This window comes from Somniosus microcephalus, chromosome 8 (assembly GCF_052327205.1).
Source record: "Somniosus microcephalus isolate GS21.2 chromosome 8, FLI_Smic_1.0, whole genome shotgun sequence".
NCBI lineage: Eukaryota > Metazoa > Chordata > Chondrichthyes > Squaliformes > Somniosidae > Somniosus > Somniosus microcephalus.
The window spans coordinates 103,757,256-103,783,515 of NC_140994.1; the positions used below are offsets into that span (position 1 = coordinate 103,757,256).

Sequence of the window (26,260 nt, forward strand, 5' to 3'; positions counted from 1 at the left end):
GTGGGAGTTTTACTCTGTATCTAAGCCGTGGTGTGCCTGCCGTGGGAGCGTCTGATGGGACAGTGTAGAAGGAGCTTTATTCTGTATCTAACCGTTGCTTTACCTGCCCTGGGAGTGTTTGATGGGACACTGTAGAGGGAGTTTTACTCTGTATCTAACCCGTACTGTACCTGCCCTGGAAGCTTTTGATGCGACAGTGTTGAGGGAGGTTTACTCTGTATCTTTCCTGTGCTGTAGCTGCCCTGAGTGTGTTTAATGGGACAGTGTAGAGGGAGCTTTACGCTGTATCTAACCTGTGCTCTACCTACCCCGGGAGTGTTTGATGGGACAGTGTAGAGGGAGCTTTACCCTGTATCTAACCCATAGTGTACCTGCCCTGGGAGTGTTTGATGGTAGTCTAGAGGGATCTTTACTCTGTATCAACCTATGCTGTACCTGCACTGGGAGTTTTTGATGGGGCAGTGTAGAGGGAGATTTAGTCTGTGCCTAACACGTGCTGTACCTGCCCTGGAAGTTTTTGATGGGACAGTGTAGAGGGAGATTTACTCTGTATCTAACCTGTTCTGTGCCAGCCCTGGAAGTTTTTGATGGGACAGTGTTGAGGGAGCTTTACTCTGTACCTAACCCCTGCTGTACCTGCCCTGGGAGTGTCTGATGGCACAGTGCAGAGGGTTCTTTACTCTGTATCTAAACTGTGCTGTACTTGCACTGGGAGTGTTTGATGGGACAGTGTAGCAGGAGATTTACGCTGTATGAACCTGTGCTGTACCTGCCCTGTGAATGTTTTATGGGACAGTGTAGGAGATTTACTCTGTATCTAACCCCTGCTGTACCTTCCCTGGGAGTGTTTGCTGGCACAGTGTAGAAGGAGCTTTATTCTGTATCTAACCGCTGCTTTACCTGCCCTGGGAGTGTTTGATGGGACACTGCAGAGGGAGTTTTACTCTGTATCTAAACTGTGCTGTACATGCCCTGGGGGTGTTTGATAGGAGATTGTAGGGGGAGCTTTACTCTATATCTAACCCGGGCTGTACCTGCACTGGGTGTGTATGATGGGACAGTGTCGGAGGAGATTTAGTCTGTATCTAACCCGTGCTGTTCCTGCCCTGGGAGTTTTTGATGGGGCAGTTAGAGGGAGCTTTAGTCTGTGCCTAACCCGTACTGTACCTGCCCTGGAAGATTTTGATGAGACAGTGCTGAGGGAGGTTTACTCTGTATCTTTCCCGTGCTGTATTTGCCCTGAGTGTGTTTGATGGGACAGTGTAGAGGAAACTTTACTCTGCATCTAACGCGTGCTGTTCCTGCCCTGGAAGTTTTTGATCTGACAGTGTTGAGGGAGCTTTACTCTCTATCTAACACAGATAGACCCTCAGTGTAATCTCCAAGCAGTTTGCTATAAAGGGGAGTTTAGAGTTTGAGACCAACAGCTCACCCCATTCAGCTTGACAGACAAAAAGTGACCAATTAGCTTGCACGTCCGGGTTCTTGTACTTTATTAACATAAAAAGTTAACGTTCCTCTAAAAACATTTCGCAATGCAAAAGTATCTTCAGGTGAGGACCGACCCATCCTTGAAGCAGTTCGGAAGTCCACTTTTACTAGTTTTTTGTTTTAAACAGTTCACGGTTATTCAGAACTTTGTACATCCTTTTTTCTACAAACACATCCTTAAACTACAAAAATCCATGACACATGCAGTGCTTCGGTCAGCTGCAACTCAGTAAAATCATTATACAACAATAGGGTCGACTCCCCACACATCATGCAGGTGCTCCATTCTCCTTCGACTTATTATTTTTGTCTTCATCTGAGAATTCAGCCTGTTTCAAAACAAAGTTAAATATCATGAATTGGCGAATGACAAGTTGAACCAAATATTAAAGGTCTCGTTAAATTGAAGATGCAGCAAAAGTTAAAGCAGCTCCTGCCTTGGCGAAGCACTGAGGCGAGGAGAGCCCAAGGCCCCCGTGTGATCTGTGCCGAGTGCGCTGGTCTCCAGGGCCACTAACAGCAGGCAGTGTGATCTGTGCCCAGTACGCTGGTCCCAGGAAGGCTTCAAACAACAGGCAGTGTGATCTGTGCCGAGTGCGCTGGTCTCCTGGGCCACAAACAATAGGCAGTGTGATCTGTGCCCAGTACGCTGGTCCCAGGAGGGCCACTAACAACAGGCAGTGTGATCTGTGCGAGTGCGCTGGTCTCTTGGGCCACTAACAACAGGAAGTGTGATCTGTGCCGAGTGCGCTGGTCTCCTGGGCCACTAACAACAGGCAGTGTGATCTGTGCCCAGTACGCTGGTCCCAGGAGGGCCACTAACAACAGGCAGTGTGATCTGTGCCAAGTGCGCTGGTCGGTTGGGCCACTAACAACAGGCAGTGTGATCTGTGCCGAGTGCGCTGGTCCCAGGAAGGCTAACAACAGGCAGTGCGATCTGTGCGAGTGCGCTGGTCTCTTGGGCCACTAACGACAGGCAGTGTGATCTGTGCGAGTGCGCTGGTCTCAGGTGGGCCACTAACAACAGGCAGTGTGATCTGTGCGAGTGCGCTGGTCCCAGGAGGGCCACTGACAACAGGCAGTGTGATCTGTGCGAGTGCACTGGTCTCTTGGGCCACTAACAACAGGAAGTGTGATCTGTGCCGAGTGCACTGGTCTCTTGGGCCATTAAGAACAGGCAGTGTGATCTGTGCCGAGTGCGCTGGTCTCAGGAGGGCCACTAACAACAGGCAGTGTGATCTGTGCGAGAGTGCTGGTCTCAGGAGGGCCACTAACAACAGGCAGTGTGATCTGTGCCGAGTGCGCTGGTCTCCTGGGCCAGTAAGAACAGGCAGTGTGATTTGTGCCGAGTGCGCTAGTCTCCTGGGCCAGTAAGAACAGGCAGTGTGATCTGTGCCGAGTGCGCTGGTCCCAGGAGGGCCACTAACAACAGGCAGTGTGATCTGTGCCGAGTGCGCTGGTCTCTTGGGCCACTAACAACAGGCAGTGTGATCTGTGCCGAGTGCGCTGGTCTCTTGGGCCACTAACAACAGGCAGTGTGATCTGTGCCGAGTGCGCTGGTCTCTTGGGCCACAAACAACAGGCAGTGTGATCTGTGCCGAGTGCGCTGGTCTCAGGAGGGCCACGAACAACAGGCAGTGTGATCTGTGTGAGTGCGCTGGTTTCTTGGGCCACTAACAACAGGCAGTGTGATTTGTGCCGAGTGCGCTGGTCTCAGGAGGGCCACTAACAACAGGCAGTGTGATCAGTGCGAGTGCGCTGGTCTCTTGGGCCACTAACAACAGGCAGTGTGATCTGTGCGAGTGCGCTGATCCCAGGAGGGCCACTAACAACAGGCAGTGTGATCTGTGCCGAGTGCGCTGGTCCCAGGAGGGCCAGTAAGAACAGGCAGTGTGATTTGTGCCGAGTGCGCTGGTCTCCTGGGCCACTAACAACAGGCAGTGTGATCTGTGCCGAGTGCGCTGGTCTCTTGGGCCACTAACAACAGGCAGTGTGATCTGTGCCGAGTGCGCTGGTCTCTTGGGCCACTAACAACAGGCAGTGTGATCTGTGCCGAGTGCCCTGGTCCCAGGAGGGCCACTAACAACAGGCAGTGTGATCTGTGCCGAGTGCGCTGGTCTCTTGGGCCACTAACAACAGGCAGTGTGATCTGTGCCGATTGCGCTGGTCTCTTGGGCCACTAACAACAGGCAGTGTAATCTGTGCCGGGTGCGCTGGTCTCTTGGGCCACTAACAACAGGCAGTGTGATCTGTACGAGTGCGCTTGTCTCTTGGGCCACGAACAACAGGCAGTGTGATCTGTGCCGAGTGCGCTGGTCCCAGGAGGGCCACTAACAACAGGCAGTGTGATCTGTGCCGAGTGCGCTGGTCTCTTAGGCCACTAACAACAGGCAGTGTGATCTGTGCCGAGTGCGCTGGTCTCTTGGGCCACTAACAACAGGCAGTTTATTCTGTGCCGAGTGCGCTGGTCTCTTGGGCCACTATCAACAGGCAGTGTGATCTGTGCCGAGTGCGCTGGTCCCAGGAGGGCCACTAACAACAGGCAGTGTGATCTGTGCCGACTGCGCTGGTCTCGGGAGGGCCACTAACAACAGGCAGTGTGATCTGTGCCGAGTGCGCTGGTCCCAGGAGGGTTACTAACAACAGGCAGTGTCATCTGTGCGAGTGCGCTGGTCTCTTGGTCCACTAACAGGCAGTGTGATCAGTGCCGTGTGCGCTGGTCTCTTGGGACAATAACAACAGGCAGTGTGATCTGTGCTGAGCGCGCTGGTCTCTTGGGCCACTAACAACAGGCAGTGTGGTCTGTGCCGAGTGCGCTGGTCACTTGGGCCACGAACAACAGGCAGTGTGATCTGTGCCGAGTGCGCTGGTCTCTTGGGCCACTAACAACAGGCAGTGTGATCTGTGCCGAGTGCGCCGGTCCCAGGAGGGCCACTAACAACAGGCAGTGTCATCTGTGCGAGTGCGCTGGTCTCTTGGGCCACTAACAACAGGCAGTGTGATCTGTGCCGAGTGCGCTGGTCCCAGGAGGGCCACTAACAACAGGCAGTGTGATTTGTGCCGAGTGCGCTGGTCTCCTGGGCCACTAACAGGCAGTGTGATCTGTGCCGAGTACGCTGGTCCCAGGAGGGCCACTAACAACAGGCAGTGTGAGCTGTGCGAGTGCGCTGGTCTCTTTGGCCACTAACAACAGGCAGTGTGATCTGTGCCGAGTGCGCTGATCTCTTGGGCCACTAACAACAGGCAGTGTGATCTGTGCCGAGTGCACTGGTCTCAGGAGGGCCACTAACAACAGGCAGTGTGCTCTGTGCCAAGTGCGCTGGTCTCGTGGGCCACTAACAACAGGCAGTGTGATCTGTGCCGAGTTCGTTGGTCTCGGGAGGGCCACTAACAACAGGCAGTCTGATCTGTGCCGAGTACGCTGGTCTCGGGAGGGCCACTAACAACAGGCAGTCTGATCTGTGCCGAGTGCGGTGATCTCTTGGGCCACTAACAACACGCAGTGTGATCTGTGCCGAGTGCGCTGGTCCCAGGAGGGCCGCTAACAACAGGCAGTGTGATCTGTGCCGAGTGCGCTGGTCTCAGGAGGGCCACTAACAACAGGCAGTCTGATTTGTGCCGAGTGCGCTGGTCTCTTGGGCCACTAACAACAGGCAGTGTGATCTGTGCCGAGTGCGCTGATCTCTTGGGCCACTAACAACAGGCAGTGTGATTTGTGCCGAGTGCGCTGGTCTCTTGGGCCACTAACAACAGGCAGTGTGATCTGTGCCGAGTGCGCTGGTCCCAGGAGGGCCACGAACAACAGGCAGTGTGATCTGTGCCGAGTGCGCTGGTCTCAGGAGGGCCACTAACAACAGGCAGTCTGATCTGTGCCGAGTACGCTGGTCACGGGAGGGCCACTAACAACAGGCAGTGTGATCTGTGCCGAGTGCGCTGGTCTCTTGGGCCACTAACAACAGGCAGTGTGAACTGTGCCGAGTGTGCTGGTCTCTTGGGCCAGTAAGAACAGGCAGTGTGATCTGTGCCGAGTGCGCTGGTCTCCTGGGCCAGTAAGAACAGGCAGTGTGATTTGTGCCGAGTGCGCTAGTCTCCTGGGCCAGTAAGAACAGGCAGTGTGATCTGTGCCGAGTGCGCTGGTCCCAGGAGGGCCACTAACAACAGGCAGTGTGATCTGTGCCGAGTGCGCTGGTCTCTTGGGCCACTAACAACAGGCAGTGTGATCTGTGCCGAGTGCGCTGGTCTCTTGGGCCACTAACAACAGGCAGTGTGATCTGTGCCGAGTGCGCTGGTCTCTTGGGCCACAAACAACAGGCAGTGTGATCTGTGCCGAGTGCGCTGGTCTCAGGAGGGCCACGAACAACAGGCAGTGTGATCTGTGTGAGTGCGCTGGTTTCTTGGGCCACTAACAACAGGCAGTGTGATTTGTGCCGAGTGCGCTGGTCTCAGGAGGGCCACTAACAACAGGCAGTGTGATCAGTGCGAGTGCGCTGGTCTCTTGGGCCACTAACAACAGGCAGTGTGATCTGTGCGAGTGCGCTGATCCCAGGAGGGCCACTAACAACAGGCAGTGTGATCTGTGCCAAGTGCGCTGGTCTCTTGGGCCACTAACAACAGGCAGTGTGATCTGTGCCGAGTGCGCTGGTCCCAGGAGGGCCAGTAAGAACAGGCAGTGTGATTTGTGCCGAGTGCGCTGGTCTCCTGGGCCACTAACAACAGGCAGTGTGATCTGTGCCGAGTGCGCTGGTCTCTTGGGCCACTAACAACAGGCAGTGTGATCTGTGCCGAGTGCGCTGGTCTCTTGGGCCACTAACAACAGGCAGTGTGATCTGTGCCGAGTGCCCTGGTCCCAGGAGGGCCACTAACAACAGGCAGTGTGATCTGTGCCGAGTGCGCTGGTCTCTTGGGCCACTAACAACAGGCAGTGTGATCTGTGCCGATTGCGCTGGTCTCTTGGGCCACTAACAACAGGCAGTGTAATCTGTGCCGGGTGCGCTGGTCTCTTGGGCCACTAACAACAGGCAGTGTGATCTGTGCGAGTGCGCTTGTCTCTTGGGCCACGAACAACAGGCAGTGTGATCTGTGCCGAGTGCGCTGGTCCCAGGAGGGCCACTAACAACAGGCAGTGTGATCTGTGCCGAGTGCGCTGGTCTCTTAGGCCACTAACAACAGGCAGTGTGATCTGTGCCGAGTGCGCTGGTCTCTTGGGCCACTATCAACAGGCAGTGTGATCTGTGCCGAGTGCGCTGGTCCCAGGAGGGCCACTAACAACAGGCAGTGTGATCTGTGCCGACTGCGCTGGTCTCGGGAGGGCCACTAACAACAGGCAGTGTGATCTGTGCCGAGTGCGCTGGTCCCAGGAGGGTTACTAACAACAGGCAGTGTCATCTGTGCGAGTGCGCTGGTCTCTTGGTCCACTAACAGGCAGTGTGATCAGTGCCGTGTGCGCTGGTCTCTTGGGACAATAACAACAGGCAGTGTGATCTGTGCTGAGCGCGCTGGTCTCTTGGGCCACTAACAACAGGCAGTGTGGTCTGTGCCGAGTGCGCTGGTCACTTGGGCCACGAACAACAGGCAGTGTGATCTGTGCCGAGTGCGCTGGTCTCTTGGGCCACTAACAACAGGCAGTGTGATCTGTGCCGAGTGCGCCGGTCCCAGGAGGGCCACTAACAACAGGCAGTGTCATCTGTGCGAGTGCGCTGGTCTCTTGGGCCACTAACAACAGGCAGTGTGATCTGTGCCGAGTGCGCTGGTCCCAGGAGGGCCACTAACAACAGGCAGTGTGATTTGTGCCGAGTGCGCTGGTCTCCTGGGCCACTAACAGGCAGTGTGATCTGTGCCGAGTACGCTGGTCCCAGGAGGGCCACTAACAACAGGCAGTGTGAGCTGTGCGAGTGCGCTGGTCTCTTTGGCCACTAACAACAGGCAGTGTGATCTGTGCCGAGTGCGCTGATCTCTTGGGCCACTAACAACAGGCAGTGTGATCTGTGCCGAGTGCACTGGTCTCAGGAGGGCCACTAACAACAGGCAGTGTGCTCTGTGCCAAGTGCGCTGGTCTCGTGGGCCACTAACAACTGGCAGTGCGATCTGTGCCGAGTTCGTTGGTCTCGGGAGGGCCACTAACAACAGGCAGTCTGATCTGTGCCGAGTACGCTGGTCTCGGGAGGGCCACTAACAACAGGCAGTCTGATCTGTGCCGAGTGCGGTGATCTCTTGGGCCACTAACAACACGCAGTGTGATCTGTGCCGAGTGCGCTGGTCCCAGGAGGGCCGCTAACAACAGGCAGTGTGATCTGTGCCGAGTGCGCTGGTCTCAGGAGGGCCACTAACAACAGGCAGTCTGATTTGTGCCGAGTGCGCTGGTCTCTTGGGCCACTAACAACAGGCAGTGTGATCTGTGCCGAGTGCGCTGATCTCTTGGGCCACTAACAACAGGCAGTGTGATTTGTGCCGAGTGCGCTGGTCTCTTGGGCCACTAACAACAGGCAGTGTGATCTGTGCCGAGTGCGCTGGTCCCAGGAGGGCCACGAACAACAGGCAGTGTGATCTGTGCCGAGTGCGCTGGTCTCAGGAGGGCCACTAACAACAGGCAGTCTGATCTGTGCCGAGTACGCTGGTCACGGGAGGGCCACTAACAACAGGCAGTGTGATCTGTGCCGAGTGCGCTGGTCTCTTGGGCCACTAACAACAGGCAGTGTGATCTGTGCCGAGTGCGCTGGTCTCTTGGGCCAGTAAGAACAGGCTGTGTGATCTGTGCCGAGTGTGCTGGTCCCAGGAGGGCCACTAACAACAGGCAGTGTGATCTGTACCGAGAGCGCTGGTCCCAGGAGGGCCACTAACAACAGGCAGTGTGATCTGTGCCGAGTGCGGTGATCTCTTGGGCCACTAACAACAGGCAGTGTGATCTGTGCCAAGTGCGCTGGTCTCAGGAGGGCCACTAACAACAGGCAGTGTGATCTGTGCCGAGTGTGCTGGTCTCGGGAGGGCCACGAACAACAGGCAGTGTGATCTGTGCCGAGTGCGCTGGTCTCTTGGGCCACTAACAACAGGCAGTGTGATCTGTGCGAGTGCGCTGGTCTCGGGAGGGCCACTAACAACAGGCACTGTGATCTGTGCCGAGTGTGCTGGTCCCAGGAGGGCCACTAACAACAGGCAGTGTGATGTGTGCCGAGTGCCCTGGTTTCTTGGGCCACTAACAACAGGCAGTGTGATCTGTGCCGAGTGCGCTGGTTTCTTGGGCCAGTAAGAACAGGCAGTGTGATCTGTGCGAGTGCGCTGGTCTCTTGGGCCACTAAGGACAAGCAGTGTGATCTGTGCCGAGTGCGCTGGTCTCTTGGGCCACTAACAACAGGCAGTGTGATTTGTGCCGATTGCGCTGGTCTCTTGGGCCACTAACAACAAGCACTGTGATCTGTGCCGAGTGTGCTGGTCCCAGGAGGGCCACGAACAACAGGCAGTGTGATCTGTGCCGAGTGCGCTGGTCTCTTGGGCCACTAACAACAGGCAGTGTGATCTGTGCCGAGTGCCCCGGTCCCAGGAGGGCCACTAACAAGAGGCAGTGTGATCTGTGCGAGTGCGCTGGTCTCTTGGGCCACGAACAACAGGCAGTGTGATCTGTGCCGAGTGCGCTGATCTCTTGGGCCACTAACAACAGGCAGTGTGATCTGTGCCGAGTGCACTGGTCTCAGGAGGGCCACTGACAACAGGCTGTGTGATCTGTGCCGAGTGCGCTGGTCTCTTGGGCCACTAACAACAGGCAGTGTGATCTGTGCCGAGTGCGCTGGTCTCTTGGGCCACTAACAACAGGCAGTGTGATCTGTGCCGAGTGCGCTGGTCTCTTGGGCCACTAACAACAGGCAGTGTGATCTGTGCCGAGTGCGCTGGTCTCTTGGGCCACGAACAACAGGCAGTGTGATCTGTGCCGAGTGCGCTGGTCACAGGAGGGCCACGAACAACAGGCAGTGTGATCTGTACCGAGAGCGCTGGTCTCTTGGGCCACTAACAAGAGGCAGTGTGATCTGTGCCGACTGCGCTGGTCTCGGGAGGGCCACGAACAACAGGCAGTGTGATCTGTGCCGAGTGCGCTGGTCCCAGGAGGGTTACTAACAACAGGCAGTGTCATCTGTGCGAGTGCGCTGGTCTCTTGGTCCACCAACAGGCAGTGTGATCAGTGCCGTGTGCGCTGGTCTCTTGGGACAATAACAACAGGCAGTGTGATCTGTGCTGAGCGCGCTGGTCTCTTGGGCCACTAACAACAGGCAGTGTGGTCTGTGCCGAGTGCGCTGGTCACTTGGGCCACTAACAACAGGCAGTGTGATCTGTGCCGAGTGCGCCGGTCCCAGGAGGGCCACTAACAACAGGCAGTGTCATCTGTGCGAGTGCGCTGGTCTCTTGGGCCACTAACAACAGGCAGTGTGATCTGTGCCGAGTGCGCTGGTCCCAGGAGGGCCACTAACAACAGGCAGTGTGATTTGTGCCGAGTGCGCTGGTCTCCTGGGCCACTAACAGGCAGTGTGATCTGTGCCGAGTACGCTGGTCCCAGGAGGGCCACGAACAACAGGCAGTGTGATCTGTGCGAGTGCGCTGGTCTCTTGGGCCACTAACAACAGGCAGTGTGATTAGTGCCGAGTGCGCTGGTCTCTTGGGGCACTAACTACAGGCAGTGTGATCTGTGCGAGTGCGCTGGTCTCAGGAGGGCCACTAACAACAGGCAGTGTGAGCTGTGCGAGTGCGCTGGTCTCTTTGGCCACTAACAACAGGCAGTGTGATCTGGGCCGAGTGCGCTGATCTCTTGGGCCACTAACAACAGGCAGTGTGATCTGTGCCGAGTGCACTGGTCTCAGGAGGGCCACTAACAACAGGCAGTGTGCTCTGTGCCAAGTGCGCTGGTCTCGTGGGCCACTAACAACAGGCAGTGTGATCTGTGCCGAGTTCGTTGGTCTCGGGAGGGCCACTAACAACAGGCAGTGTGATCTGTGCCGAGTTCGTTGGTCTCGGGAGGGCCACTAACAACAGGCAGTCTGATCTGTGCCGAGTACGCTGGTCTCGGGAGGGCCACTAACAACAGGCAGTCTGATCTGTGCCGAGTGCGGTGATCTCTTGGGCCACTAACAACACGCAGTGTGATCTGTGCCGAGTTCGTTGGTCTCGGGAGGGCCACTAACAACAGGCAGTGTGATTTGTGCCGAGTGCGCTGGTCTCTTGGGGCACTAACTACAGGCAGTGTGATCTGTGCGAGTGCGCTGGTCTCAGGAGGGCCACTAACAACAGGCAGTGTGAGCTGTGCGAGTGCGCTGGTCTCTTTGGCCACTAACAACAGGCAGTGTGATCTGTGCCGAGTGCGCTGATCTCTTGGGCCACTAACAACAGGCAGTGTGCTCTGTGCCAAGTGCGCTGGTCTCGTGGGCCACTAACAACAGGCAGTGTGATCTGTGCCGAGTTCGTTGGTCTCGGGAGGGCCACTAACAACAGGCAGTGTGATCTGTGCCGAGTTCGTTGGTCTCGGGAGGGCCACTAACAACAGGCAGTCTGATCTGTGCCGAGTGCGGTGATCTCTTGGGCCACTAACAACACGCAGTGTGATCTGTGCCGAGTGCACTGGTCCCAGGAGGGCCACTAACAACAGGCAGTGTGATCTGTGCCGAGTGCGCTGGTCTCCAGAGCCACTAACAACAGGCAGTGTGATTTGTGCCGAGTGCGCTGGTCTCTTGGGCCACTAACAACAGGCAGTGTGATCTGTGCCGAGTACGCTGATCTCTTGGGCCACTAACAACAGGCAGTGTGATTTGTGCCGAGTGCGCTGGTCTCTTGGGCCACTAACAACAGGCAGTGTGATCTGTGCCGAGTGCGCTGGTCCCAGGAGGGCCACGAACAACAGGCAGTGTGATCTGTGCGAGTGCGCTGGTCTCTTGGGCCACTAAGGACAAGCAGTGTGATCTGTGCCGAGTGCGCTGGTCTCTTGGGCCACTAACAACAGGCAGTGTGATCTGTGCGAGTGCGCTTGTCTCTTGGGCCACGAACAACAGGCAGTGTGATCTGTGCCGAGTGCGCTGGTCCCAGGAGGGCCACTAACAACAGGCAGTGTGATCTGTGCCGAGTGCGCTGGTCTCTTAGGCCACTAACAACAGGCAGTGTGATCTGTGCCGAGTGCGCTGGTCTCTTGGGCCACTAACAACAGGCAGTTTATTCTGTGCCGAGTGCGCTGGTCTCTTGGGCCACTATCAACAGGCAGTGTGATCTGTGCCGAGTGCGCTGGTCCCAGGAGGGCCACTAACAACAGGCAGTGTGATCTGTGCCGACTGCGCTGGTCTCGGGAGGGCCACTAACAACAGGCAGTGTGATCTGTGCCGAGTGCGCTGGTCCCAGGAGGGTTACTAACAACAGGCAGTGTCATCTGTGCGAGTGCGCTGGTCTCTTGGTCCACTAACAGGCAGTGTGATCTGTGCTGAGCGCGCTGGTCTCTTGGGCCACTAACAACAGGCAGTGTGGTCTGTGCCGAGTGCGCTGGTCACTTGGGCCACGAACAACAGGCAGTGTGATCTGTGCCGAGTGCGCTGGTCTCTTGGGCCACTAACAACAGGCAGTGTGATCTGTGCCGAGTGCGCCGGTCCCAGGAGGGCCACTAACAACAGGCAGTGTCATCTGTGCGAGTGCGCTGGTCTCTTGGGCCACTAACAACAGGCAGTGTGATCTGTGCCGAGTGCGCTGGTCCCAGGAGGGCCACTAACAACAGGCAGTGTGATTTGTGCTGAGTGCGCTGGTCTCCTGGGCCACTAACAGGCAGTGTGATCTGTGCCGAGTACGCTGGTCCCAGGAGGGCCACTAACAACAGGCAGTGTGAGCTGTGCCGAGTGCGCTGATCTCTTGGGCCACGAACAACAGGCAGTGTGATCTGTGCCGAGTGCGCTGGTCTCAGGAGGGCCACTAACAACAGGCAGTCTGATCTGTGCCGAGTACGCTGGTCACGGGAGGGCCACTAACAACAGGCAGTGTGATCTGTGCCGAGTGCGCTGGTCTCTTGGGCCACTAACAACAGGCAGTGTGATCTGTGCCGAGTGCGCTGGTCTCTTGGGCCAGTAAGAACAGGCTGTGTGATCTGTGCCGAGTGTGCTGGTCCCAGGAGGGCCACTAACAACAGGCAGTGTGATCTGTACCGAAAGCGCTGGTCCCAGGAGGGCCACTAACAACAGGCAGTGTGATCTGTGCCGAGTGCGGTGATCTCTTGGGCCACTAACAACAGGCAGTGTGATCTGTGCCAAGTGCGCTGGTCTCAGGAGGGCCACTAACAACAGGCAGTGTGATCTGTGCCGAGTGTGCTGGTCTCGGGAGGGCCACGAACAACAGGCAGTGTGATCTGTGCCGAGTGCGCTGGTCTCTTGGGCCACTAACAACAGGCAGTGTGATCTGTGCGAGTGCGCTGGTCTCGGGAGGGCCACTAACAACAGGCACTGTGATCTGTGCCGAGTGTGCTGGTCCCAGGAGGGCCACTAACAACAGGCAGTGTGATGTGTGCCGAGTGCCCTGGTTTCTTGGGCCACTAACAACAGGCAGTGTGATCTGTGCGAGTGCGCTGGTCTCTTGGGCCACTAAGGACAAGCAGTGTGATCTGTGCCGAGTGCGCTGGTCTCTTGGGCCACTAACAACAGGCAGTGTGATCTGTGCGAGTGCGCTTGTCTCTTGGGCCACGAACAACAGGCAGTGTGATCTGTGCCGAGTGCGCTGGTCCCAGGAGGGCCACTAACAACAGGCAGTGTGATCTGTGCCGAGTGCGCTGGTCTCTTAGGCCACTAACAACAGGCAGTGTGATCTGTGCCGAGTGCGCTGGTCTCTTGGGCCACTAACAACAGGCAGTTTATTCTGTGCCGAGTGCGCTGGTCTCTTGGGCCACTATCAACAGGCAGTGTGATCTGTGCCGAGTGCGCTGGTCCCAGGAGGGCCACTAACAACAGGCAGTGTGATCTGTGCCGACTGCGCTGGTCTCGGGAGGGCCACTAACAACAGGCAGTGTGATCTGTGCCGAGTGCGCTGGTCCCAGGAGGGTTACTAACAACAGGCAGTGTCATCTGTGCGAGTGCGCTGGTCTCTTGGTCCACTAACAGGCAGTGCGATCAGTGCCGTGTGCGCTGGTCTCTTGGGACAATAACAACAGGCAGTGTGATCTGTGCTGAGCGCGCTGGTCTCTTGGGCCACTAACAACAGGCAGTGTGGTCTGTGCCGAGTGCGCTGGTCACTTGGGCCACGAACAACAGGCAGTGTGATCTGTGCCGAGTGCGCTGGTCTCTTGGGCCACTAACAACAGGCAGTGTGATCTGTGCCGAGTGCGCCGGTCCCAGGAGGGCCACTAACAACAGGCAGTGTCATCTGTGCGAGTGCGCTGGTCTCTTGGGCCACTAACAACAGGCAGTGTGATCTGTGCCGAGTGCGCTGGTCCCAGGAGGGCCACTAACAACAGGCAGTGTGATTTGTGCCGAGTACGCTGGTCCCAGGAGGGCCACTAACAACAGGCAGTGTGAGCTGTGCGAGTGCGCTGGTCTCTTTGGCCACTAACAACAGGCAGTGTGATCTGTGCCGAGTGCGCTGATCTCTTGGGCCACTAACAACAGGCAGTGTGATCTGTGCCGAGTGCACTGGTCTCAGGAGGGCCACTAACAACAGGCAGTGTGCTCTGTGCCAAGTGCGCTGGTCTCGTGGGCCACTAACAACAGGCAGTGTGATCTGTGCCGAGTTCGTTGGTCTCGGGAGGGCCACTAACAACAGGCAGTCTGATCTGTGCCGAGTACGCTGGTCTCGGGAGGGCCACTAACAACAGGCAGTCTGATCTGTGCCGAGTGCGGTGATCTCTTGGGCCACTAACAACACGCAGTGTGATCTGTGCCGAGTGCGCTGGTCCCAGGAGGGCCGCTAACAACAGGCAGTGTGATCTGTGCCGAGTGCGCTGGTCTCAGGAGGGCCACTAACAACAGGCAGTCTGATTTGTGCCGAGTGCGCTGGTCTCTTGGGCCACTAACAACAGGCAGTGTGATCTGTGCCGAGTGCGCTGATCTCTTGGGCCACTAACAACAGGCAGTGTGATTTGTGCCGAGTGCGCTGGTCTCTTGGGCCACTAACAACAGGCAGTGTGATCTGTGCCGAGTGCGCTGGTCCCAGGAGGGCCACGAACAACAGGCAGTGTGATCTGTGCCGAGTGCGCTGGTCTCAGGAGGGCCACTAACAACAGGCAGTCTGATCTGTGCCGAGTACGCTGGTCACGGGAGGGCCACTAACAACAGGCAGTGTGATCTGTGCCGAGTGCGCTGGTCTCTTGGGCCACTAACAACAGGCAGTGTGATCTGTGCCGAGTGCGCTGGTCTCTTGGGCCAGTAAGAACAGGCTGTGTGATCTGTGCCGAGTGTGCTGGTCCCAGGAGGGCCACTAACAACAGGCAGTGTGATCTGTACCGAGAGCGCTGGTCCCAGGAGGGCCACTAACAACAGGCAGTGTGATCTGTGCCGAGTGCGGTGATCTCTTGGGCCACTAACAACAGGCAGTGTGATCTGTGCCAAGTGCGCTGGTCTCAGGAGGGCCACTAACAACAGGCAGTGTGATCTGTGCCGAGTGTGCTGGTCTCGGGAGGGCCACGAACAACAGGCAGTGTGATCTGTGCCGAGTGCGCTGGTCTCTTGGGCCACTAACAACAGGCAGTGTGATCTGTGCGAGTGCGCTGGTCTCGGGAGGGCCACTAACAACAGGCACTGTGATCTGTGCCGAGTGTGCTGGTCCCAGGAGGGCCACTAACAACAGGCAGTGTGATGTGTGCCGAGTGCCCTGGTTTCTTGGGCCACTAACAACAGGCAGTGTGATCTGTGCCGAGTGCGCTGGTTTCTTGGGCCAGTAAGAACAGGCAGTGTGATCTGTGCGAGTGCGCTGGTCTCTTGGGCCACTAAGGACAAGCAGTGTGATCTGTGCCGAGTGCGCTGGTCTCTTGGGCCACTAACAACAGGCAGTGTGATTTGTGCCGATTGCGCTGGTCTCTTGGGCCACTAACAACAAGCACTGTGATCTGTGCCGAGTGTGCTGGTCCCAGGAGGGCCACGAACAACAGGCAGTGTGATCTGTGCCGAGTGCGCTGGTCTCTTGGGCCACTAACAACAGGCAGTGTGATCTGTGCCGAGTGCCCCGGTCCCAGGAGGGCCACTAACAAGAGGCAGTGTGATCTGTGCGAGTGCGCTGGTCTCTTGGGCCACGAACAACAGGCAGTGTGATCTGTGCCGAGTGCGCTGATCTCTTGGGCCACTAACAACAGGCAGTGTGATCTGTGCCGAGTGCACTGGTCTCAGGAGGGCCACTGACAACAGGCTGTGTGATCTGTGCCGAGTGCGCTGGTCTCTTGGGCCACTAACAACAGGCAGTGTGATCTGTGCCGAGTGCGCTGGTCTCTTGGGCCACTAACAACAGGCAGTGTGATCTGTGCCGAGTGCGCTGGTCTCTTGGGCCACTAACAACAGGCAGTGTGATCTGTGCCGAGTGCGCTGGTCTCTTGGGCCACGAACAACAGGCAGTGTGATCTGTGCCGAGTGCGCTGGTCACAGGAGGGCCACGAACAACAGGCAGTGTGATCTGTACCGAGAGCGCTGGTCTCTTGGGCCACTAACAAGAGGCAGTGTGATCTGTGCCGACTGCGCTGGTCTCGGGAGGGCCACGAACAACAGGCAGTGTGATCTGTGCCGAGTGCGCTGGTCCCAGGAGGGTTACTAACAACAGGCAGTGTCATCTGTGCGAGTGCGCTGGTCTCTTGGTCCACCAACAGGCAGTGTGATCAGTGCCGTGTGCGCTGGTCTCTTGGGACAATAACAACAGGCAGTGTGATCTGTGCTGAGCGCGCTGGTCTCTTGGGCCACTAACAACAGGCAGTGTGGTCTGTGCCGAGTGCGCTGGTCACTTGGGCCACTAACAACAGGCAGTGTGATCTGTGCCGAGTGCGCCGGTCCCAGGAGGGCCACTAACAACAGGCAGTGTCATCTGTGCGAGTGCGCTGGTCTCTTGGGCCACTAACAACAGGCAGTGTGATCTGTGCCGAGTGCGCTGGTCCCAGGAGGGCCACTAACAACAGGCAGTGTGATTTGTGCCGAGTGCGCTGGTCTCCTGTGCCACTAACAGGCAGTGTGATCTGTGCCGAGTACGCTGGTCCCAGGAGGGCCACGAACAACAGGCAGTGTGATCTGTGCGAGTGCGCTGGTCTCTTGGGCCACTAACAACAGGCAGTGTGATTTGTGCCGAGTGCGCTGGTCTCTTGGGGCACTAACTACAGGCAGTGTGATCTGTGCGAGTGCGCTGGTCTCAGGAGGGCCACTAACAACAGGCAGTGTGAGCTGTGCGAGTGCGCTGGTCTCTTTGGCCACTAACAACAGGCAGTGTGATCTGGGCCGAGTGCGCTGATCTCTTGGGCCACTAACAACAGGCAGTGTGATCTGTGCCGAGTGCACTGGTCTCAGGAGGGCCACTAACAACAGGCAGTGTGCTCTGTGCCAAGTGCGCTGGTCTCGTGGGCCACTAACAACAGGCAGTGTGATCTGTGCCGAGTTCGTTGGTCTCGGGAGGGCCACTAACAACAGGCAGTGTGATCTGTGCCGAGTTCGTTGGTCTCGGGAGGGCCACTAACAACAGGCAGTCTGATCTGTGCCGAGTACGCTGGTCTCGGGAGGGCCACTAACAACAGGCAGTCTGATCTGTGCCGAGTGCGGTGATCTCTTGGGCCACTAACAACACGCAGTGTGATCTGTGCCGAGTGCGCTGGTCCCAGGAGGGCCACTAACAACAGGCAGTGTGATCTGTGCCGAGTGCGCTGGTCTCCAGAGCCACTAACAACAGGCAGTGTGATTTGTGCCGAGTGCGCTGGTCTCTTGGGCCACTAACAACAGGCAGTGTGATCTGTGCCGAGTGCGCTGATCTCTTGGGCCACTAACAACAGGCAGTGTGATTTGTGCCGAGTGCGCTGGTCTCTTGGGCCACTAACAACAGGCAGTGTGATCTGTGCCGAGTGCGCTGGTCCCAGGAGGGCCACGAACAACAGGCAGTGTGATCTGTGCCGAGTGCGCTGGTCTCAGGAGGGCCACTAACAACAGGCAGTCTGATCTGTGCCGAGTACGCTGGTCACGGGAGGGCCACTAACAACAGGCAGTGTGATCTGTGCCGAGTGCGCTGGTCTCTTGGGCCACTAACAACAGGCAGTGTGATCTGTGCCGAGTGCGCTGGTCTCTTGGGCCAGTAAGAACAGGCTGTGTGATCTGTGCCGAGTGTGCTGGTCCCAGGAGGGCCACTAACAACAGGCAGTGTGATCTGTACCGAGAGCGCTGGTCCCAGGAGGGCCACTAACAACAGGCAGTGTGATCTGTGCCGAGTGCGGTGATCTCTTGGGCCACTAACAACAGGCAGTGTGATCTGTGCCAAGTGCGCTGGTCTCAGGAGGGCCACTAACAACAGGCAGTGTGATCTGTGCCGAGTGCGCTGGTCTCTTGGGCCACTAACAACAGGCAGTGTGATCTGTGCGAGTGCGCTGGTCTCGGGAGGGCCACTAACAACAGGCAGTGTGATGTGTGCCGAGTGCCCTGGTTTCTTGGGCCACTAACAACAGGCAGTGTGATCTGTGCCGAGTGCGCTGGTTTCTTGGGCCAGTAAGAACAGGCAGTGTGATCTGTGCGAGTGCGCTGGTCTCTTGGGCCACTAAGGACAAGCAGTGTGATCTGTGCCGAGTGCGCTGGTCTCTTGGGCCACTAACAACAGGCAGTGTGATTTGTGCCGATTGCGCTGGTCTCTTGGGCCACTAACAACAAGCAGTGTGATTTGTGCCGAGTACGCTGGTCCCAGGAGGGCCACTAACAACAGGCAGTGTGAGCTGTGCGAGTGCGCTGGTCTCTTTGGCCACTAACAACAGGCAGTGTGATCTGTGCCGAGTGCGCTGATCTCTTGGGCCACTAACAACAGGCAGTGTGATCTGTGCCGAGTGCACTGGTCTCAGGAGGGCCACTAACAACAGGCAGTGTGCTCTGTGCCAAGTGCGCTGGTCTCGTGGGCCACTAACAACAGGCAGTGTGATCTGTGCCGAGTTCGTTGGTCTCGGGAGGGCCACTAACAACAGGCAGTCTGATCTGTGCCGAGTACGCTGGTCTCGGGAGGGCCACTAACAACAGGCAGTCTGATCTGTGCCGAGTGCGGTGATCTCTTGGGCCACTAACAACACGCAGTGTGATCTGTGCCGAGTGCGCTGGTCCCAGGAGGGCCGCTAACAACAGGCAGTGTGATCTGTGCCGAGTGCGCTGGTCTCAGGAGGGCCACTAACAACAGGCAGTCTGATTTGTGCCGAGTGCGCTGGTCTCTTGGGCCACTAACAACAGGCAGTGTGATCTGTGCCGAGTGCGCTGATCTCTTGGGCCACTAACAACAGGCAGTGTGATTTGTGCCGAGTGCGCTGGTCTCTTGGGCCACTAACAACAGGCAGTGTGATCTGTGCCGAGTGCGCTGGTCCCAGGAGGGCCACGAACAACAGGCAGTGTGATCTGTGCCGAGTGCGCTGGTCTCAGGAGGGCCACTAACAACAGGCAGTCTGATCTGTGCCGAGTACGCTGGTCACGGGAGGGCCACTAACAACAGGCAGTGTGATCTGTGCCGAGTGCGCTGGTCTCTTGGGCCACTAACAACAGGCAGTGTGATCTGTGCCGAGTGCGCTGGTCTCTTGGGCCAGTAAGAACAGGCTGTGTGATCTGTGCCGAGTGTGCTGGTCCCAGGAGGGCCACTAACAACAGGCAGTGTGATCTGTACCGAGAGCGCTGGTCCCAGGAGGGCCACTAACAACAGGCAGTGTGATCTGTGCCGAGTGCGGTGATCTCTTGGGCCACTAACAACAGGCAGTGTGATCTGTGCCAAGTGCGCTGGTCTCAGGAGGGCCACTAACAACAGGCAGTGTGATCTGTGCCGAGTGTGCTGGTCTCGGGAGGGCCACGAACAACAGGCAGTGTGATCTGTGCCGAGTGCGCTGGTCTCTTGGGCCACTAACAACAGGCAGTGTGATCTGTGCGAGTGCGCTGGTCTCGGGAGGGCCACTAACAACAGGCACTGTGATCTGTGCCGAGTGTGCTGGTCCCAGGAGGGCCACTAACAACAGGCAGTGTGATGTGTGCCGAGTGCCCTGGTTTCTTGGGCCACTAACAACAGGCAGTGTGATCTGTGCCGAGTGCGCTGGTTTCTTGGGCCAGTAAGAACAGGCAGTGTGATCTGTGCGAGTGCGCTGGTCTCTTGGGCCACTAAGGACAAGCAGTGTGATCTGTGCCGAGTGCGCTGGTCTCTTGGGCCACTAACAACAGGCAGTGTGATTTGTGCCGATTGCGCTGGTCTCTTGGGCCACTAACAACAAGCACTGTGATCTGTGCCGAGTGTGCTGGTCCCAGGAGGGCCACGAACAACAGGCAGTGTGATCTGTGCCGAGTGCGCTGGTCTCTTGGGCCACTAACAACAGGCAGTGTGATCTGTGCCGAGTGCCCCGGTCCCAGGAGGGCCACTAACAAGAGGCAGTGTGATCTGTGCGAGTGCGCTGGTCTCTTGGGCCACGAACAACAGGCAGTGTGATCTGTGCCGAGTGCGCTGATCTCTTGGGCCACTAACAACAGGCAGTGTGATCTGTGCCGAGTGCACTGGTCTCAGGAGGGCCACTGACAACAGGCTGTGTGATCTGTGCCGAGTGCGCTGGTCTCTTGGGCCACTAACAACAGGCAGTGTGATCTGTGCCGAGTGCGCTGGTCTCTTGGGCCACTAACAACAGGCAGTGTGATCTGTGCCGAGTGCGCTGGTCTCTTGGGCCACTAACAACAGGCAGTGTGATCTGTGCCGAGTGCGCTGGTCTCTTGGGCCACGAACAACAGGCAGTGTGATCTGTGCCGAGTGCGCTGGTCACAGGAGGGCCACGAACAACAGGCAGTGTGATCTGTACCGAGAGCGCTGGTCTCTTGGGCCACTAACAAGAGGCAGTGTGATCTGTGCCGACTGCGCTGGTCTCGGGAGGGCCACGAACAACAGGCAGTGTGATCTGTGCCGAGTGCGCTGGTCCCAGGAGGGTTACTAACAACAGGCAGTGTCATCTGTGCGAGTGCGCTGGTCTCTTGGTCCACCAACAGGCAGTGTGATCAGTGCCGTGTGCGCTGGTCTCTTGGGACAATAACAACAGGCAGTGTGATCTGTGCTGAGCGCGCTGGTCTCTTGGGCCACTAACAACAGGCAGTGTGGTCTGTGCCGAGTGCGCTGGTCACTTGGGCCACTAACAACAGGCAGTGTGATCTGTGCCGAGTGCGCCGGTCCCAGGAGGGCCACTAACAACAGGCAGTGTCATCTGTGCGAGTGCGCTGGTCTCTTGGGCCACTAACAACAGGCAGTGTGATCTGTGCCGAGTGCGCTGGTCCCAGGAGGGCCACTAACAACAGGCAGTGTGATTTGTGCCGAGTGCGCTGGTCTCCTGGGCCACTAACAGGCAGTGTGATCTGTGCCGAGTACGCTGGTCCCAGGAGGGCCACGAACAACAGGCAGTGTGATCTGTGCGAGTGCGCTGGTCTCTTGGGCCACTAACAACAGGCAGTGTGATTTGTGCCGAGTGCGCTGGTCTCTTGGGGCACTAACTACAGGCAGTGTGATCTGTGCGAGTGCGCTGGTCTCAGGAGGGCCACTAACAACAGGCAGTGTGAGCTGTGCGAGTGCGCTGGTCTCTTTGGCCACTAACAACAGGCAGTGTGATCTGGGCCGAGTGCGCTGATCTCTTGGGCCACTAACAACAGGCAGTGTGATCTGTGCCGAGTGCACTGGTCTCAGGAGGGCCACTAACAACAGGCAGTGTGCTCTGTGCCAAGTGCGCTGGTCTCGTGGGCCACTAACAACAGGCAGTGTGATCTGTGCCGAGTTCGTTGGTCTCGGGAGGGCCACTAACAACAGGCAGTGTGATCTGTGCCGAGTTCGTTGGTCTCGGGAGGGCCACTAACAACAGGCAGTCTGATCTGTGCCGAGTACGCTGGTCTCGGGAGGGCCACTAACAACAGGCAGTCTGATCTGTGCCGAGTGCGGTGATCTCTTGGGCCACTAACAACACGCAGTGTGATCTGTGCCGAGTGCGCTGGTCCCAGGAGGGCCACTAACAACAGGCAGTGTGATCTGTGCCGAGTGCGCTGGTCTCCAGAGCCACTAACAACAGGCAGTGTGATTTGTGCCGAGTGCGCTGGTCTCTTGGGCCACTAACAACAGGCAGTGTGATCTGTGCCGAGTGCGCTGATCTCTTGGGCCACTAACAACAGGCAGTGTGATTTGTGCCGAGTGCGCTGGTCTCTTGGGCCACTAACAACAGGCAGTGTGATCTGTGCCGAGTGCGCTGGTCCCAGGAGGGCCACGAACAACAGGCAGTGTGATCTGTGCCGAGTGCGCTGGTCTCAGGAGGGCCACTAACAACAGGCAGTCTGATCTGTGCCGAGTACGCTGGTCACGGGAGGGCCACTAACAACAGGCAGTGTGATCTGTGCCGAGTGCGCTGGTCTCTTGGGCCACTAACAACAGGCAGTGTGATCTGTGCCGAGTGCGCTGGTCTCTTGGGCCAGTAAGAACAGGCTGTGTGATCTGTGCCGAGTGTGCTGGTCCCAGGAGGGCCACTAACAACAGGCAGTGTGATCTGTACCGAGAGCGCTGGTCCCAGGAGGGCCACTAACAACAGGCAGTGTGATCTGTGCCGAGTGCGGTGATCTCTTGGGCCACTAACAACAGGCAGTGTGATCTGTGCCAAGTGCGCTGGTCTCAGGAGGGCCACTAACAACAGGCAGTGTGATCTGTGCCGAGTGCGCTGGTCTCTTGGGCCACTAACAACAGGCAGTGTGATCTGTGCGAGTGCGCTGGTCTCGGGAGGGCCACTAACAACAGGCACTGTGATCTGTGCCGAGTGTGCTGGTCCCAGGAGGGCCACTAACAACAGGCAGTGTGATGTGTGCCGAGTGCCCTGGTTTCTTGGGCCACTAACAACAGGCAGTGTGATCTGTGCCGAGTGCGCTGGTTTCTTGGGCCAGTAAGAACAGGCAGTGTGATCTGTGCGAGTGCGCTGGTCTCTTGGGCCACTAAGGACAAGCAGTGTGATCTGTGCCGAGTGCGCTGGTCTCTTGGGCCACTAACAACAGGCAGTGTGATTTGTGCCGATTGCGCTGGTCTCTTGGGCCACTAACAACAAGCAGTGTGATCTGTGCCGAGTGTGCTGGTCCCAGGAGGGCCACGAACAACAGGCAGTGTGATCTGTGCCGAGTGCGCTGGTCTCTTGGGCCACTAACAACAGGCAGTGTGATCTGTGCCGAGTGCCCCGGTCCCAGGAGGGCCACTAACAAGAGGCAGTGTGATCTGTGCGAGTGCGCTGGTCTCTTGGGCCACGAACAACAGGCAGTGTGATCTGTGCCGAGTGCGCTGATCTCTTGGGCCACTAACAACAGGCAGTGTGATCTGTGCCGAGTGCACTGGTCTCAGGAGGGCCACTGACAACAGGCTGTGTGATCTGTGCCGAGTGCGCTGGTCTCTTGGGCCACTAACAACAGGCAGTGTGATCTGTGCCGAGTGCGCTGGTCTCTTGGGCCACTAACAACAGGCAGTGTGATCTGTGCCGAGTGCGCTGGTCTCTTGGGCCACTAACAACAGGCAGTGTGATCTGTGCCGAGTGCGCTGGTCTCTTGGGCCACGAACAGGCAGTGTGATCTGTGCCGAGTGTGCTGGTCACAGGAGGGCCACGAACAACAGGCAGTGTGATCTGTACCGAGAGCGCTGGTCTCTTGGGCCACTAACAAGAGGCAGTGTGATGTGTGCCGACTGCGCTGGTCTCGGGAGGGCCACGAACAACAGGCAGTGTGATCTGTGCCGAGTGCGCTGGTCCCAGGAGGGTTACTAACAACAGGCAGTGTCATCTGTGCGAGTGCGCTGGTCTCTTGGTCCACCAACAGGCAGTGTGATCAGTGCCGTGTGCGCTGGTCTCTTGGGACAATAACAACAGGCAGTGTGATCTGTGCTGAGCGCGCTGGTCTCTTGGGCCACTAACAACAGGCAGTGTGGTCTGTGCCGAGTGCGCTGGTCACTTGGGCCACTAACAACAGGCAGTGTGATCTGTGCCGAGTGCGCCGGTCCCAGGAGGGCCACTAACAACAGGCAGTGTCATCTGTGCGAGTGCGCTGGTCTCTTGGGCCACTAACAACAGGCAGTGTGATCTGTGCCGAGTGCGCTGGTCCCAGGAGGGCCACTAACAACAGGCAGTGTGATTTGTGCCGAGTGCGCTGGTCTCCTGGGCCACTAACAGGCAGTGTGATCTGTGCCGAGTACGCTGGTCCCAGGAGGGCCACGAACAACAGGCAGTGTGATCTGTGCGAGTGCGCTGGTCTCTTGGGCCACTAACAACAGGCAGTGTGATTTGTGCCGAGTGCGCTGGTCTCTTGGGGCACTAACTACAGGCAGTGTGATCTGTGCGAGTGCGCTGGTCTCTTTGGCCACTAACAACAGGCAGTGTGATCTGTGCCGAGTGCGCTGATCTCTTGGGCCACTAACAACAGGCAGTGTGATCTGTGCCGAGTGCACTGGTCTCAGGAGGGCCACTAACAACAGGCAGTGTGCTCTGTGCCAAGTGCGCTGGTCTCGTGGGCCACTAACAACAGGCAGTGTGATCTGTGCCGAGTTCGTTGGTCTCGGGAGGGCCACTAACAACAGGCAGTGTGATCTGTGCCGAGTTCGTTGGTCTCGGGAGGGCCACTAACAACAGGCAGTCTGATCTGTGCCGAGTACGCTGGTCTCGGGAGGGCCACTAACAACAGGCAGTCTGATCTGTGCCGAGTGCGGTGATCTCTTGGGCCACTAACAACAGGCAGTGTGATCTGTGCCGAGTGCGCTGGTCTCCAGAGCCACTAACAACAGGCAGTGTGATTTGTGCCGAGTGCGCTGGTCTCTTGGGCCACTAACAACAGGCAGTGTGATCTGTGCCGAGTGCGCTGATCTCTTGGGCCACTAACAACAGGCAGTGCGATTTGTGCCGAGTGCGCTGGTCTCTTGGGCCACTAACAACAGGCAGTGTGATCTGTGCCGAGTGCGCTGGTCCCAGGAGGGCCACTAACAACAGGCAGTCTGATCTGTGCCGAGTACGCTGGTCACGGGAGGGCCACTAACAACAGGCAGTGTGATCTGTGCCGAGTGCGCTGGTCTCTTGGGCCACTAACAACAGGCAGTGTGATCTGTGCCGAGTGCGCTGGTCTCTTGGGCCAGTAAGAACAGGCTGTGTGATCTGTGCCGAGTGTGCTGGTCCCAGGAGGGCCACTAACAACAGGCAGTGTGATCTGTACCGAGAGCGCTGGTCCCAGGAGGGCCACTAACAACAGGCAGTGTGATCTGTGCCGAGTGCGGTGATCTCTTGGGCCACTAACAACAGGCAGTGTGATCTGTGCCAAGTGCGCTGGTCTCAGGAGGGCCACTAACAACAGGCAGTGTGATCTGTGCCGAGTGTGCTGGTCTCGGGAGGGCCACGAACAACAGGCAGTGTGATCTGTGCCGAGTGCGCTGGTCTCTTGGGCCACTAACAACAGGCAGTGTGATCTGTGCGAGTGCGCTGGTCTCGGGAGGGCCACTAACAACAGGCATTGTGATCTGTGCCGAGTGTGCTGGTCCCAGGAGGGCCACGAACAACAGGCAGTGTGATGTGTGCCGAGTGCCCTGGTTTCTTGGGCCACGAACAACAGGCAGTGTGATCTGTGCCGAGTGCGCTGGTTTCTTGGGCCAGTAAGAACAGGCAGTGTGATCTGTGCGAGTGCGCTGGTCTCTTGGGCCACTAAGGACAAGCAGTGTGATCTGTGCCAAGTGCGCTGGTCTCTTGGGCCACTAACAACAGGCAGTGTGATTTGTGCCGATTGCGCTGGTCTCTTGGGCCACGAACAACAAGCAGTGTGATCTGTGCCGAGTGTGCTGGTCCCAGGAGGGCCACGAACAACAGGCAGTGTGATCTGTGCCGAGTGCGCTGGTCTCTTGGGCCACTAACAACAGGCAGTGTGATCTGTGCCGAGTGCCCCGGTCCCAGGAGGGCCACTAACAAGAGGCAGTGTGATCTGTGCGAGTGCGCTGGTCTCTTGGGCCACTAACAACAGGCAGTGTGATCTGTGCCGAGTGCGCTGATCTCTTGGGCCACTAACAACAGGCAGTGTGATCTGTGCCGAGTGCACTGGTCTCAGGAGGGCCACTGACAACAGGCTGTGTGATCTGTGCCGAGTGCGCTGGTCTCTTGGGCCACTAACAACAGGCAGTGTGATCTGTGCCGAGTGCGCTGGTCTCTTGGGCCACTAACAACAGGCAGTGTGATCTGTGCCGAGTGCGCTAGTCTCGGGAGGGCCACTAACAACACGCAGTGTGATCTGTGCCGAGTGCGCTGGTCCCAGCAGGGCCACTAACAAGAGGCAGTGTGATCTGTGCCGAGTGCGCTGGTCTCTTGGGCCACTAACAACAGGCAGTGTGATCTGTGCCGAGTGCGCTGGTCTCTGGGGCCACTAACAACAGGCAGTGTGATCTGTGCCGAGTGCGCTGGTCTCAGGAGGGCCACTAACAACAGGCAGTGTGATCTGTGCTGAGTGCGCTGGTCTCAGGAGGGCCACTGACAACAGGCAGCGTGATCTGTGCCGAGTGCGCTGGTCTCGGGACGGCCACTAACAAGAGGCAGTGTGATCTGTGCCGAGTGCGCTGGTCCCAGGAGGGCCACTAACAACAGGCAGTGTGATCT

General features: G+C 57.6%; 1 long non-coding RNA gene across 1 annotated transcript in view; it reads right to left on the bottom strand.

Moving 5' to 3' along the window:
- Nucleotides 1–1,476: 1,476 nt before the first annotated feature.
- The window catches only part of LOC147113734 (uncharacterized), a 138,987-nt gene continuing 114,203 nt past the window's right edge, over nucleotides 1,477–26,260 (bottom strand). Inside the window, exon 2 of the long non-coding RNA XR_015079262.1 lies at nucleotides 1,477–1,820. This is a non-coding gene — a long non-coding RNA (uncharacterized LOC147113734). The remainder of the gene's footprint in view (nucleotides 1,821–26,260) is intronic.